Source organism: Dama dama, chromosome 18, assembly GCF_033118175.1.
Source record: "Dama dama isolate Ldn47 chromosome 18, ASM3311817v1, whole genome shotgun sequence".
Taxonomy (NCBI): domain Eukaryota; kingdom Metazoa; phylum Chordata; class Mammalia; order Artiodactyla; family Cervidae; genus Dama; species Dama dama.
The window spans coordinates 20,274,939-20,287,874 of record NC_083698.1 but is presented as its reverse complement, the minus strand read 5'-3'; positions in this window follow the sequence as shown (position 1 = coordinate 20,287,874).

The window sequence follows — 12,936 nt, the reverse complement described above, 5'->3', positions numbered from 1 at the left end:
TAGCTTCTCAGCAGAAACATGTGAGTTTCAGTTTCTCTGCATCCTCACCAACACTTCATGATGTTGTTCTTTTTGTTTGCTCCTGAGCTCTTCCAGTGAATAAAGTGTTGTCACATAGCAGTTTTAATTGACATTTTCCTAGTATTGTTGATTGATACTGTTGAGCATTTGTATATATTTTTAGCCATTCTTACATCTTTCTTTCAAGTCCTCTGCTCGGCTTTTATTGAGTCATTTATCATTGTTTCTGTTGCTGTTATTGCTAACATAGTAGTTCTTTTTATATTCTAGATAAGTCTTTTGTCAGATATGTGTAAGACAAATATTCTGCCAGTTCCTGGCTTACCTTTTAATTTTTGTGAACATGAATATTAATGAGTAGATTTAAAATATTTTTCTGATAAAGTGCCTGGCTTTATCTTACATGTAGAATTCTTAGAACCTTGATGGGAATAGTGGAATTGTTCATAAAATACAATTTTGCATTTTGTTTCTTGAACCAAAATTTAATACATATCATTAATTTTTCTTTGCTGGGCATTATTAACATTATACTCTAAATGTTATTTAAATTTATTAAATAACATATCTGCTTGTATTTTATGAGGAAAAAATAACTGAACAGCACCAAAATTAAAATCAACTTCAAGAAATCCATAAAGATTGGGGATTCTCAAAGTTAGATGATCTTTAAAAATCAAGGGACATTATAAAAATTACAGTATATCTAATTGCTTGGCTTTATACATTTTCTTGATACATATTATAAACATAGATCATTCTCAACCTAGTTCTCATATTTTTTTGTAATATCACTAATGACTACTAAAAAATAATTTCACATGAAAATGACAAATAACCTGAGTACTTTAATGTACCAAATAAATTATCAAGTGGGTAGTTTTAGATGGACTTCTTCCTTTTTCAGAAGTTGGTAACTATAGAAAGAGTATGGTTAAGCCATGGTTTATTTCTGCTAGTTGGTTAATCAACTATGCAGTCATGGGAATTCTGTAGGCTTCCTTAGTTCTTATTGTTGTCAGCTATAAAATGAAGGCAGAAAAAATATATATATAATTGAAAAAAATGAAGGCAGATATCCCCCCAAGCGCACATGTTGGGATAACCTTGATAGTTACATTGTAAAAAAAAAAAAAAAAAAAAAGCTATTTTCTATGTCCTACTATATTTAAATGCATTGTTATATTCTGATATATGATTGGCATGTTTAGATAAGTCTTAACACTTAATATGTTTCACAGAGAATTATTAAAAATTCAAATGTATTTTCCAAATGTACCATTCCTTGAATAATAAGCATTGGAAAATGAATGTTTTAAGTGAAACTAACTCCTGTAATATGATTACAAGCTCAAAGATGAATATGCTTATGAAATTAAAATATAGTTTTTGATGAAAATAAAGTTTAAAATGTACCCATAAATCAATGTCTTAGAAAAACAGACATATGCATAACTCATTTTAATCATGCACGTGCACCCTTGCCAAAAACATCTGTCTAAGATACACTTCAATATACAATACACCACATATTCATGCAAGAATATGGTAACCAGGGAAAGAGCATCTTTACGCCAATCCTCGAGTTTGCAGTCATTTATTAATAATTACAGGAAATATATTAGAGTTACTGTATTATCTTTTTCATACTTAAGTAGATATCCTCTATGATTATGCTGAAGGACTCTTTTCTTTGAAATTTGTTCACTTAGGCAGCTGAAGAAAAGGAAGAACTCCAAAGTAGAGTGTGCATACTTGAAATCAAAGGTAAGAGGAGTCAGGAGAAATGTCTGTGGGGAGGACTCATTAGGTAAAATCGATTTTTTTAACAAGAAGACAATAAAAATTCTGTAACATATTGAAATATTAATCTTGCTTCATATTTCTTATAATTTTCATGTCACACCACTCTCTAATGTGCTTTTCTTAGGGTATTTTCTTAATATTATCCCCTTTTTCCTTTGACAATCAAAACAGAACTTAACGAATTACTTCTATGTAAAACAAGTGAAAATTAGGGTGAGGGAAGTCTTCCTTTGGTAAAGTTTAGAGTAAGCTGGAAGATATTTTAGTATTTAAAGCTAGAAGTTTCCAAAAATGTGAACACTTCACATGAAAATGACAATTATAAAAGATAGAAAAATTATTATTATTTATGGGAGGACATCAACTTTGAAAATTATTAACTATACCATCGTTTCTATGAGATTTTTGAACATTATTGACCAGCGACAGTAACTAATTCTCGGTTAAAATTAATAGTAATTAATGTTATGGTTATTTATGCAATCCATCTGAAAATAGATCAGTTCATTTTAATATAGCTTCTGAAACACTTTTAAAATTTAATCATTTTCAGTATCCAAGTTGAAAATCCAAAAGACAACCAACATATCATAACAAGTGCAGACTCTCCATAAAATAAGGATGTGGAGTTTTGTATGGAAGAGATGCTGATGATTCAAAATCTCTCCTTTCCGGATTCTCAGTTCTAGCCCTTCCTTGACTCAATTGCTGACTTCATGGAGCAAAGTCTTTATGTATATTTTCAAGGGTTTTTCAGGGTTCTCTTAAGACTCAATGACATGTCTCAAAATGTTGGTTATAGTTCTCCAACTCACCAGTTTTCTTTTTTTTATAAATCTGACTGCTCTCTACCTACATTCTTCCTGCCAGTAAAAGCATTGATCTATATAATGGCAGTAGAAGAATAGTTAAACGTCTTTTGGTAAAAGGAGGCCATTTACCACTGTCTTACTGCTCTTTTATTCACACCACATACCATATTACTTAATTTCAAAGTATTATAATCTATTGGTTGGTGGTTTAGTTGCTAAGTCGTGTCCAACTCTTGCAACCCCATGAACTGAAGCCCGCCAGACCACTCTGTCCATAGGATTTTCCAGGCAACAATACTGGAGAGGGTTGCCATATCTTCTCCATGGTATCTTCCCAACCCAGGAATCAAACCTGGGTCTCCTGCACTGCAGGCAGATTCTTTACCAACTGAGGTACCAGGGAAGCTCAATGTATTGGTTATGATCATATTATCCATTTTCAATAGAATGTGGAAATCTCAGGACAAAGACTGTATCCTGTTAATATTAGTATAATTGGGTTCTGTTATATTGCTTGGAATTCAGGAGCAACTGAATAATTATATATTATGCTGAGTGAATATATGAATAAATACATAGTTCTCTAGCCAAAGCAAAACAGAATGAATACATAGAGCTTCCTATTCTTACTGGCCTATAAAATGCGCAGACAATTCTCTTGATGCCATTGCTTATATCTATAATGAGTAATAGAAGAGGGTAAAATGTTTATGTTCCTCAATCCCTTTTATTTTATACTTATATACTCTATGGAAAATCATAATGCCCTGGTGAGTCATAATGATTAGTTGTTGAAAACACAAAGATTAGAAATAAAATACACCTTCTCTTCTAGGGACTAAATAGAGATGCTTAGTCTCTTAGACATTTGTTACTAGAAGAAGATAGACCAGTATCACTACTAGAAGAAGAAGAAGACAAGGTCAAAAAAGAATAAGATTAAGTTGAGCAAGGATGCTCATTGAACAAGCATCTGTGGTCTGTGTTAGGAAGGAGTGGACACGGGTGTGGCCATCTGCCTTGCTAACTTGTTTCTTTTCTCCATGAGTCACAATTTGATTGGGTACTTTGGGAAGAAAAGGTGAGTTTCATCTTCCAAATATGTTTCAAATATGTTTCACTCTCCAAATAGCGGAGAAAGGTCAAGAAGAAAAAGAAAGAATGTACTATTCTAAATGAATTTCATATTCATTTAGAATTTTTTTCTTTCTCTCCTTCTCTCCCTTCCTTCCCTCCTTGATTTCTCCCTTCCTTTCTGTCTACTTGTCACTAAATTTTTCTCTTCTGTCAGAAGAATATTCTACATGACAAATTCACATCAATGATAAAGAAGGGTGGGGTGGGAAATCAGCTGATAAGTCTGTCCATTTAATTTAAAATAAAACTTTAGACCATCAACTCTTATGATTAGGTTAGGTATTGTTTTATGAAACAAAAAGAAGGTGCTCACCAGGTTAACTGATTATGTGAGACATTTTCCTAAATGACAAATAGTGGGAACATGGCATGGAACCAAATTTCTAAGGATAGTTTCCAACTAATAATTTGAAAAACCTAAGTTGACAGTCAACTCAGAACAATTGACCCCTTGACACTGGCTTGACCTCCCTTTATTCAGTAAACACTGGGGCTAGGTTAGAATAACTGACCTATATTGATTTACAATAAAATAGTAACACGTAACAACATCATAAAAGATTTATGTTTTTATTCAGCGTTGATGTTGATATCTTAAGTAGCAAGCATATCGCACGTCGCAATGTAGTGACAAGACCAAATGCGTTTTGGCAGAGCTTCAGTATAAAAATTAGAAGGTGTTGATTTCATTACCACTCTGGCAATACATTTGAAAGAGTGTTAATGACTATTAATGGCCTAGTCCTCAGCCAGAAGAACGCCTGAAGTCAGTGAAAGTGGCGTTTTATCTGCTCTTAAACATTAAAAACAGAGAGGCTCCTACAGTTGCATTTTTAAGTGCCTTTCCTGCTCTACAAGTAATCACATCCCCCACTTAACTGAGCTTTTAAAAATGTTTAAATTCAAGGCAAGCCACATTTCTTTACTCTGGAGATTTTACCCCCTTCTTATGTCTAACAACATGCATTTGACTTTTGTCAAAAAGTAGTCGGAGGTGAATGAGAAGAAAAGTATTTTTTAAAGGACTTTTGTCTCTTTTCAGCTTTTATAGAAACTTCATTGTTGTAGGTTTACCAAAAGAGAGTTACTTATTTCCTGTTCTTATTTATTTTTGGAGACAGATGAGTCCAAACATTCTTATGATGGAATGCCCTATGAATCAATCTATGTTTCTGAAGCCCACATGTTACCACAATTCTTTTTTTTCCCCCTCAAATAAGTTTTTTTAGTCCCTGGAGAATCCTAAATCAACACGTTATTAGATGAAGGATGGAAGCTTCTGTTTCAGAAAACACAACTGTAGCTAGACAACAGAAAACAGATGCCAATTATTTGCCAAAGGCTGCTGGAAAACAAAACATTTTATGACATTTACTTTGCCTTAGCAGAGCTGCTGCTGATGCCAAAGAAATATAAACTAGTCAAATTACCAGCAGCCGGTTTTCAAATGTGGGGTTTAATGATTTGGAATCTTGCTCTACCTTTGGTCACTGAGTGTCCTACAAATTTCTTTGCACACTGATTCTGCATTCTTGATGTTTTCACAGATGAATAGGAACAATACATATAATCAATATGTCTAATGAAATATGTGATGTATTTTAAGGTTGTACCCTATTGTCTTATAATTCCACTGGTTTTTTTTAAGAGGAAAGATAATTTTTGATGCTTGCTACTTAAGAGTGACTTCCTTGACACATATTTTTATTTCATGTGGCAAAAGCTTCAAATTAAACATCTTTTTTTACATTGGATCCAGCTGAATTATTCATTGTTAATATGATGTCACAAGCAATGTTTAAGTATTTTTCCTCCAGTAGTTAACAGAGACTTAATTTAGTCACAATCGATATCCATCTAGCCCCACAAGAATATAAATTTCCCATAAATATGTTTAGATCAAATGGCTCACCTTTGAAACACATTTCTGAAAAATATCTTGGGCTGACTTCACTGAAACCAGAAGTTATGTCAAATAAATTTCTACTTTTATCAGCCATAAAACCATGCTGTGTTAAAAAAGAAAAAAACTAGATTTGCAAAAAAAGTTTCTGAGAGTCTTATGAAATATGTGCTTATTTCTCTTCTCTTCTTAGTGATTTGAAGAGACGATGAAGAAAAGCAATTAATTTACTTTTCTTGATAGCATAAAGTGACCACAAGTAATGGTGTTGTCGAAGTTGTCCTAAGTGTCTACATTACCTCTAAGTATCCTGAGCAGCTGAGAAGTGAACTAAATTAGTATTTCTATCAATGAGTATTTATTGAAAGTTTAAGCTGAAAAAAGGGATGATCAAAGTGACAGGAAAAGTCATGCTTCTCACTTTGTAATATGCACATGAATCACCAGGGGCCTAGCCAAATTCAGGTTATGCTTCAGTAGTTCAGTGATGGGGTCTGAAATTCTACATCCAATGTAGTGATTTTAAAGAACTTCTGAAGGCAAGAGTGTAGATGACTTGAGGTGTGCCATTCTTCATTGAGCAACAGCAATTTTCAGAAGCTGTCATAGCCAATCTCAGCATTCAAGGTAATTGACTAATTCCTAATCAAACATAGGGAACCCTGGTCTTAATGATTGCTACCAATATCCTGGTTCCAGTGTGATGGGTGTATGCTGAATTGATGGACTACATAGAACATGCACCTTATCTTTCTGGATTCAACTGTACTAAGACTTGTATGGTGTGTGTGTGTGTGTGTGTGTGTGTAGAGAGTTCAATTCAGTTCAGTTCAGTCGTTCAGTCCTGTCTGACTCTTTGCGACCTCATGGAATGCAGCATGCCAGGCCTCCCTGTCCATCAACAACTCCCTGACTTAACTCAAAGTCATGTCCATTGAGTCAGTGATGCCATCCAACCATCTCATCCTCTGTCATCCCTTTCTCCTCCTGCCTTCATCTTTCCCAGCATCAGGGTCTTTTCCAATGAGTCAGCTCTTCACATCAGGTGGCGAAAGTATTGGAGTTTCCGCTTCAACATCAGTCCTTCCAAAGAACACTCAGGACTGATCTCCTTTAGGATGGACTGGTTGGATCTCCTTGCAGTCCAAGGGACTCTTAAGAGTCTTCTCCAACATAACAGTTCAAAAGCATCAAATCCAACATCCAAGTACTGCATTTTGGACTCTTGTTGACTGTGATGGCTACTCCATTTCTTCTAAGGGATTCTTGCCTACAGTAGTAGATATAATGGTCATCTGAGCTAAATTCACCCATTCCAGTCCATTTTAGTTTGCTGATTCCTAAAATGTTGACGTTCACTCTTGCCATCTCCTGTTTGATTGCTTCCAATTTGCCTTGATTCATGGACCTAACAGTCCACGTTCCTATGCAATATTGCTCTTTACAGCATCAGACCTTGCCTCTGTCACCAGTCACATCCACAGCTGGGTGTTGTTTTTTCTTTGGCTTCGTCTCTTCATTCTTTTTTTTTTTTTTCCAGTGGGTTTTGTCATACATTGATATGAATCAGCCATGGATTTACATGTATTCCCAATCCCGATCCCCCCTCCCACCTCCCTCTCCACCCGATTCCTCTGGGTCTTCCCAGTGCACCAGGCCCGAGCACTTGTCTTGTGCATCCCACCTGGGCTGGTGATCTGTTTCACCATAGATAGTATACATGCTGTTCTTTTGAAATATCCCACCCTCACATTCTCCCACAAAGTTTAAAAGTCTGTTCTGTATTTCTGTGTCTCTTTTTCTGTTCTGCATATAGGGTTATCGTTATCACCTTTCTAAATTCCATATACATGTGTCAGTATGCTGTAATGTTCTTTATCTTTCTGGCTTACTTCACTCTGTATAATGGGCTCCAGCTTCATCCATCTCATTAGGACTGGTTCAAATGAATTCTTTTTAATGGCTGAGTAATATTCCATGGTGTATATGTACCACAGCTTCCTTATCCATTCATCTGCTGATGGGCATCTAGGTTGCTTCCATGTCCTGGCTATTATAAACAGTGCTGCGATGAACATTGGGGTGCACGTGTCTCTTTCAGATCTGGTTTCCTCAGTGTGTATGCCCAGAAGTGGGATTGCTGGGTCATATGGCAGTTCTATTTCCAGTTTTTTAAGAAATCTCCACACTGTTTTCCATAGTGGCTGTACTAGTTTGCATTCCCACCAACAGTGTAAGAGGGTTCCCTTTTCTCCACACCCTCTCCAGCATTTATCTATTCTACCCAAAGCAGTCTATAGATTCAATGCAACCCCTATCAAGCTACCAACGGTATTTTTCACAGAACTAGACCAAAGAATTTCACAATTTGTATGGAAATACAAAAAACCTCGAATAGCCAAAGTAATCTTGAGAAAGAAGAATGGAACTGGAGGAATCAACCTGCCTGACCTCAGACTCTACTACAAAGCCACAGTCATCAAGACAGTATGGTACTGGCACAAAGACAGAAATATAGATCAATGGAACAGAATAGAAAGCCCAGAGATAAATCCACGAACCTATGGACACCTTATCTTTGACAAAGGAGGCAAGGATATACAATGGAAAAAAGACAACCTCTTTAACAAGTGGTGCTGGGAAAACTGGTCAACCACTTGTAAAAGAATGAAACTAGAACACTTTCTAACACCATACACAAAAATAAACTCAAAATGGATTAAAGATCTAAATGTAAGACCAGAAACTATAAAACTCCTAGAGGAGAACATAGGCAAAACACTCTCCGACATAAATCAAAGCAAGATCCTCTATGACCCACCTCCCAGAATATTGGAAATAAAAGCAAAACTAAACAAATGGGACCTAATGAAACTTAAAAGCTTTTGCACTACAAAGGAAACTATAAGTAAGGTGAAAAGACAGCCCTCAGATTGGGAGAAAATAATAGCAAATGAAGAAACAGACAAAGGATTAATCTCAAAAATATACAAGCAACTCCTGCAGCTCAATTCCAGAAAAATAAATGACCCAATCAAAAAATGGGCCAAAGAACTAAACAGACATTTCTCCAAAGAAGACATACAGATGGCTAACAAACACATGAAAAGATGCTCAACATCACTCATTATTAGAGAAATGCAAATCAAAACCACAATGAGGTACCATTACACGCCAGTCAGGATGGCTGCTATCCAAAAGTCTTCATTCTTTCTGAAGTTATTTCTCCACTCTTTTTCAGTAGCATATTGGCACCTACCGGGCCTGGGAAGTTCATTTTTCAGTTTCCTATCTTTTTGCCCTTTCATACCGTTCATGGGGTTCTCAAGGCACAAATACTGAAGTGGTTTGCCATTCCCTTCTCCAGTGGACCACATTTTGTCAGAACTCTCCACCATGACCAGTCCATCTTGGCTCATAGTTTCCTTGAGTTAAACAAGGCTGTGGTCAATGTGATTAGATTGGTTCATTTTCTGTGATTGTGGCTTTTAGTCTGTCTGCCCTCTGATGGAGAAGGATAAGAGGCTTATGATAGCTTCCTGAGGGGATAGACTGACTGAGGGGGAAACTGGGTCTTGTTCTGATGGGTGGGGCCATGTTCAGTAAATCTTTAATCCAGTATCTGTTGATGGGTGGAGCTGTATTCCCTGCTGCTATTTACCTGAGGCCAAACTATGGTGCAGGTAATGAAGATAATGGTGACCTACCTCCCTCAAAAGATCCCAGGCATGTACTGCTACAGTCCATGCCCCCCAAAAATCCCTGCAGAAGGCCACCACGGACCCACGCCTTTGCCGAAGACTCCTGGACACCCACAGGCAAGTCTCCTGTGGGGCCACTGTTCCTTTCTCCTAGGTCCTGGTGCACAAAGTTCTGTCGTGCCCTCCAAGAGTCTATTTCCCAGTCCTATGTCAGTTCTGGCAGGTCTGTAGTGGGGTTAATGGCCATCATCTCCAAGAGGGCTTATGCCATACCCACACCCAGAGCCCCTTTCCCTGCAGCAGACCACTGCCAAGCTGTACCTCCACAGGAGATGCTCAAACACAGTTCTGTCTCAGTCTCTGTGGGGTCCCTGGGTCCTGGTGCACACAAGATTTGTTTGAACCCTCTGAGGGTCTCTGACAGGAAGAGGGTTTGATTCTAAACCTGAATTTTCCCCTCCTACCATCTTGCTGGGGCTTCTCCTATGCTCTTGGACATGGGGTATCTCCTAGCAGCTGTTCCAGTGCCTACCATCTTACTGGGGTTTCTCTGATCTTGGACATGGAGTATCTCCACATGGCTGGTCCAGGGAAGTGCAGCCGCGCTCCTGACCTTGGACGTGGGGTATCTCCTCTCTGCTGCTCGCCGCTCCAGCACTGCACAGCCACTCCATAGTCTGGCCCCAGGTAAATAGCTCTGGTGGCTCAGATGATAAAGTGTCTGCCTACAATGCGGGAGATCCGGGTTCAATCCCTGGGTCATGAAGGTCTCCTGGAGAAGGAAATGGCACCCCACTCCAGTATTCTTGCTGGAAAATCCCATGGATGGCAGAGCCTGGTAGGCTACAGTCCATGGGGTCACAAAGAGTTGGACACGACTGATCAACTGAACTGAACTAAACTGAACTCTCTCTACACACAGACACACACACAGACACACACACACACACACACACACACACACCATACAAGTCTTAGTACAGTTGAATCCAGAAAGATAAGGTGCATGTTCTATGTAGTCCATCAATTCAGCATACACCCATCACACTGGAACCAGGATATTGGTAGCAATCATTAAGACCAGGGTTCCCTATGTTTGATTAGTAGTTAGTCAACTACCTTGAATGCTGAGATTGGCTGTGACAGCTTCTGAAAATTGTTGTTGCTCAATGAAGAATTGCACTGAGCGACTGAACTGCATTGAAACTATGGTGGAGGTAATGAAGAGAATGGTGACCTCCCTCAAAAGATCCCAGGCATGTACTGCTACAGTCCGTGCCCCCAACCCTGCAGCAGGCCACCACGGACCCACGCCTTCGCCGGAGACTCCCGGACACCCACAGGCAAATCTGGACAGTCCCCTGTGGGGTCACTGTTCCTTTCTCCTGGGTCCTGGTGCACAAGGTTCTGTTGTGCCCTCCGAGAGCCTATTTCCCAGTCCTGTGTAAGTTCTGGCAGGTCTATGGTGGGATTAATGGCGATCTCCTCCAAGAGCGCTTATGCTATACCCACACCCAGAGAGAAATGCAATTCAAAAAAGAAAAAAAAAAAAAAAATTAGAGGAAAAATCTGAGACTATTATATCATGATTGGAGAAAAGGGAAATTATAATTGCATCCTGAGGTCTGACTCAAACAAGCAGTGTGTATAGCTCCCAATAGCAAATCTTCCCAACGCAGCCATCAATCACACTGCCTATCTGGACAACGTCATACAAAAGAAAACGCAATTTAGTCAGAGTTGGTTTTATTCCTATTCATCTGAGAAACAGAATCTATAAATAGATGTGATTCTAGATATTAATACTATTTTAACAATCTTGACATACATTCATTTGGCCTGTATTTATCTAATGTCACAACAAGCCCATCTCCCCTTATTTCACTCCATCTTCAGTCAAAGCAAACCATCCTCTCACAGCAAAACCACAGGAGACCTTTGCAGTAAGCCTGAGTATCCTAGATTACATTCTCTGAAGTCCTACTCCCACTCTATCACACTCCCCAAACACCTGGGACAAATTCATAGCTGCTGCTTCAGAAAAATTTTGGCAGATTTCCTGTCTAGCAAGGGAGCAGCTGGCAGAATGTCATAGCCAATTAGAGGGGGAAAGCTTAGAGTATCCTTTTGAAAGATTCAGGACTCACAGACACAATGAATGAATGGATTCTGAACTAATCACACTCTTCCCACCTCACCTCCAGTTCCCAGGTAACACTGATCCTTCTATAGACATATTTCTTCCCCTTTAATCAATTTGCACTCAGCCTGACCACACAACTGCATGGCTAGAGCGTTGTGATTGTCTTCTAACTGGTCTGCCTGGCTTGTTTTCTCAACTTGAATAACAGTGTCCAATTAATCCTCCAAGACTATATAAGTTATCTGTTTAACAATCTTCTCTGGTTCCATTTAGCTATAAGAATAAATCCATTATGCAAAACTGTTCAAAAAAATACAAACATCTTTTGAACTTTAAAAAGTTGTTCTAGACTGTATCCTGAACATTCCATACTTATTTGATTTTATTGACTTTCTATCCACTTGTATATAATTTATTAACATTTCTTCTTGAAATAGTAATTCTTTCTTGACTCATCTGATCATTCCAGTCCTTACAGATTTTTCCAACTACAATTTTGTTACTTGTTCTTTGCTACCTTATAGAATTTCTTTCCTGTTGTTGCTATTCTTTTCTTCTTAAATATCATGTTTGTAATATATAGAACTCTTTTGACCAGTGTATGAGGTTTGGGTGGATAAGCGTTGAAGTCAATCTGGATCTAAGTTTTAATGAGTGAATGCTCTTTCTCCATCAGCAAATAAAGGATGAAAACATCTAGCTTTTTAGGATGATCATGTGGTTTCAGAGATAATAAATGTATAGGCCCTAGAAGAGTTCCTGAAATATACAGCTTCATTCTCAGAAAACATTAGCTTTTATTAAATGCTAACATTAACAGATACTAAGGACTTTGCAAGATATGACATATATCTATTATAGTTTATAGAAAAATGCCCTGTACAGAGTGGATATACAACTTTTTTATTTGAACTGATTGAATTTTTCTATATTAAATGTTAACCTGTAGCTAAGGAGATTATTTGATTGAAACCCTAGCCAATTTATTATTCATCTTTTGTTCCTGAAAAGCACTTCTTCAATGGCCATATGTAACCTATGCATAGCTTCTGTGCCTTTGAGACACTGTCATTTATTTGACATGATTATTTGTTTCAGAGTTACTTATCATTAGTACACAATATAGGATGACTTTAGCTAAATTACTAACTGGAATCAGAAGAAAATTTAAGAATTGATCCTACAAATCACATTGTCCTCAGGAAATACATAATTTAGGTTCGAACTAAACTGTGATCATGAATAGGCTAACCAAACAACTCTCGGAGATAAATGTAATTTATTTTCACACATATGACAAAATATTTGGCACTTGGTAGATATTAAATTTTTGTTGAATGAATGAATGATGTAATTCTAGCTGAATTCCTGTAAATCTCCAGTAACAGCTTTGCGCTGTTATTTTTGAAGAAT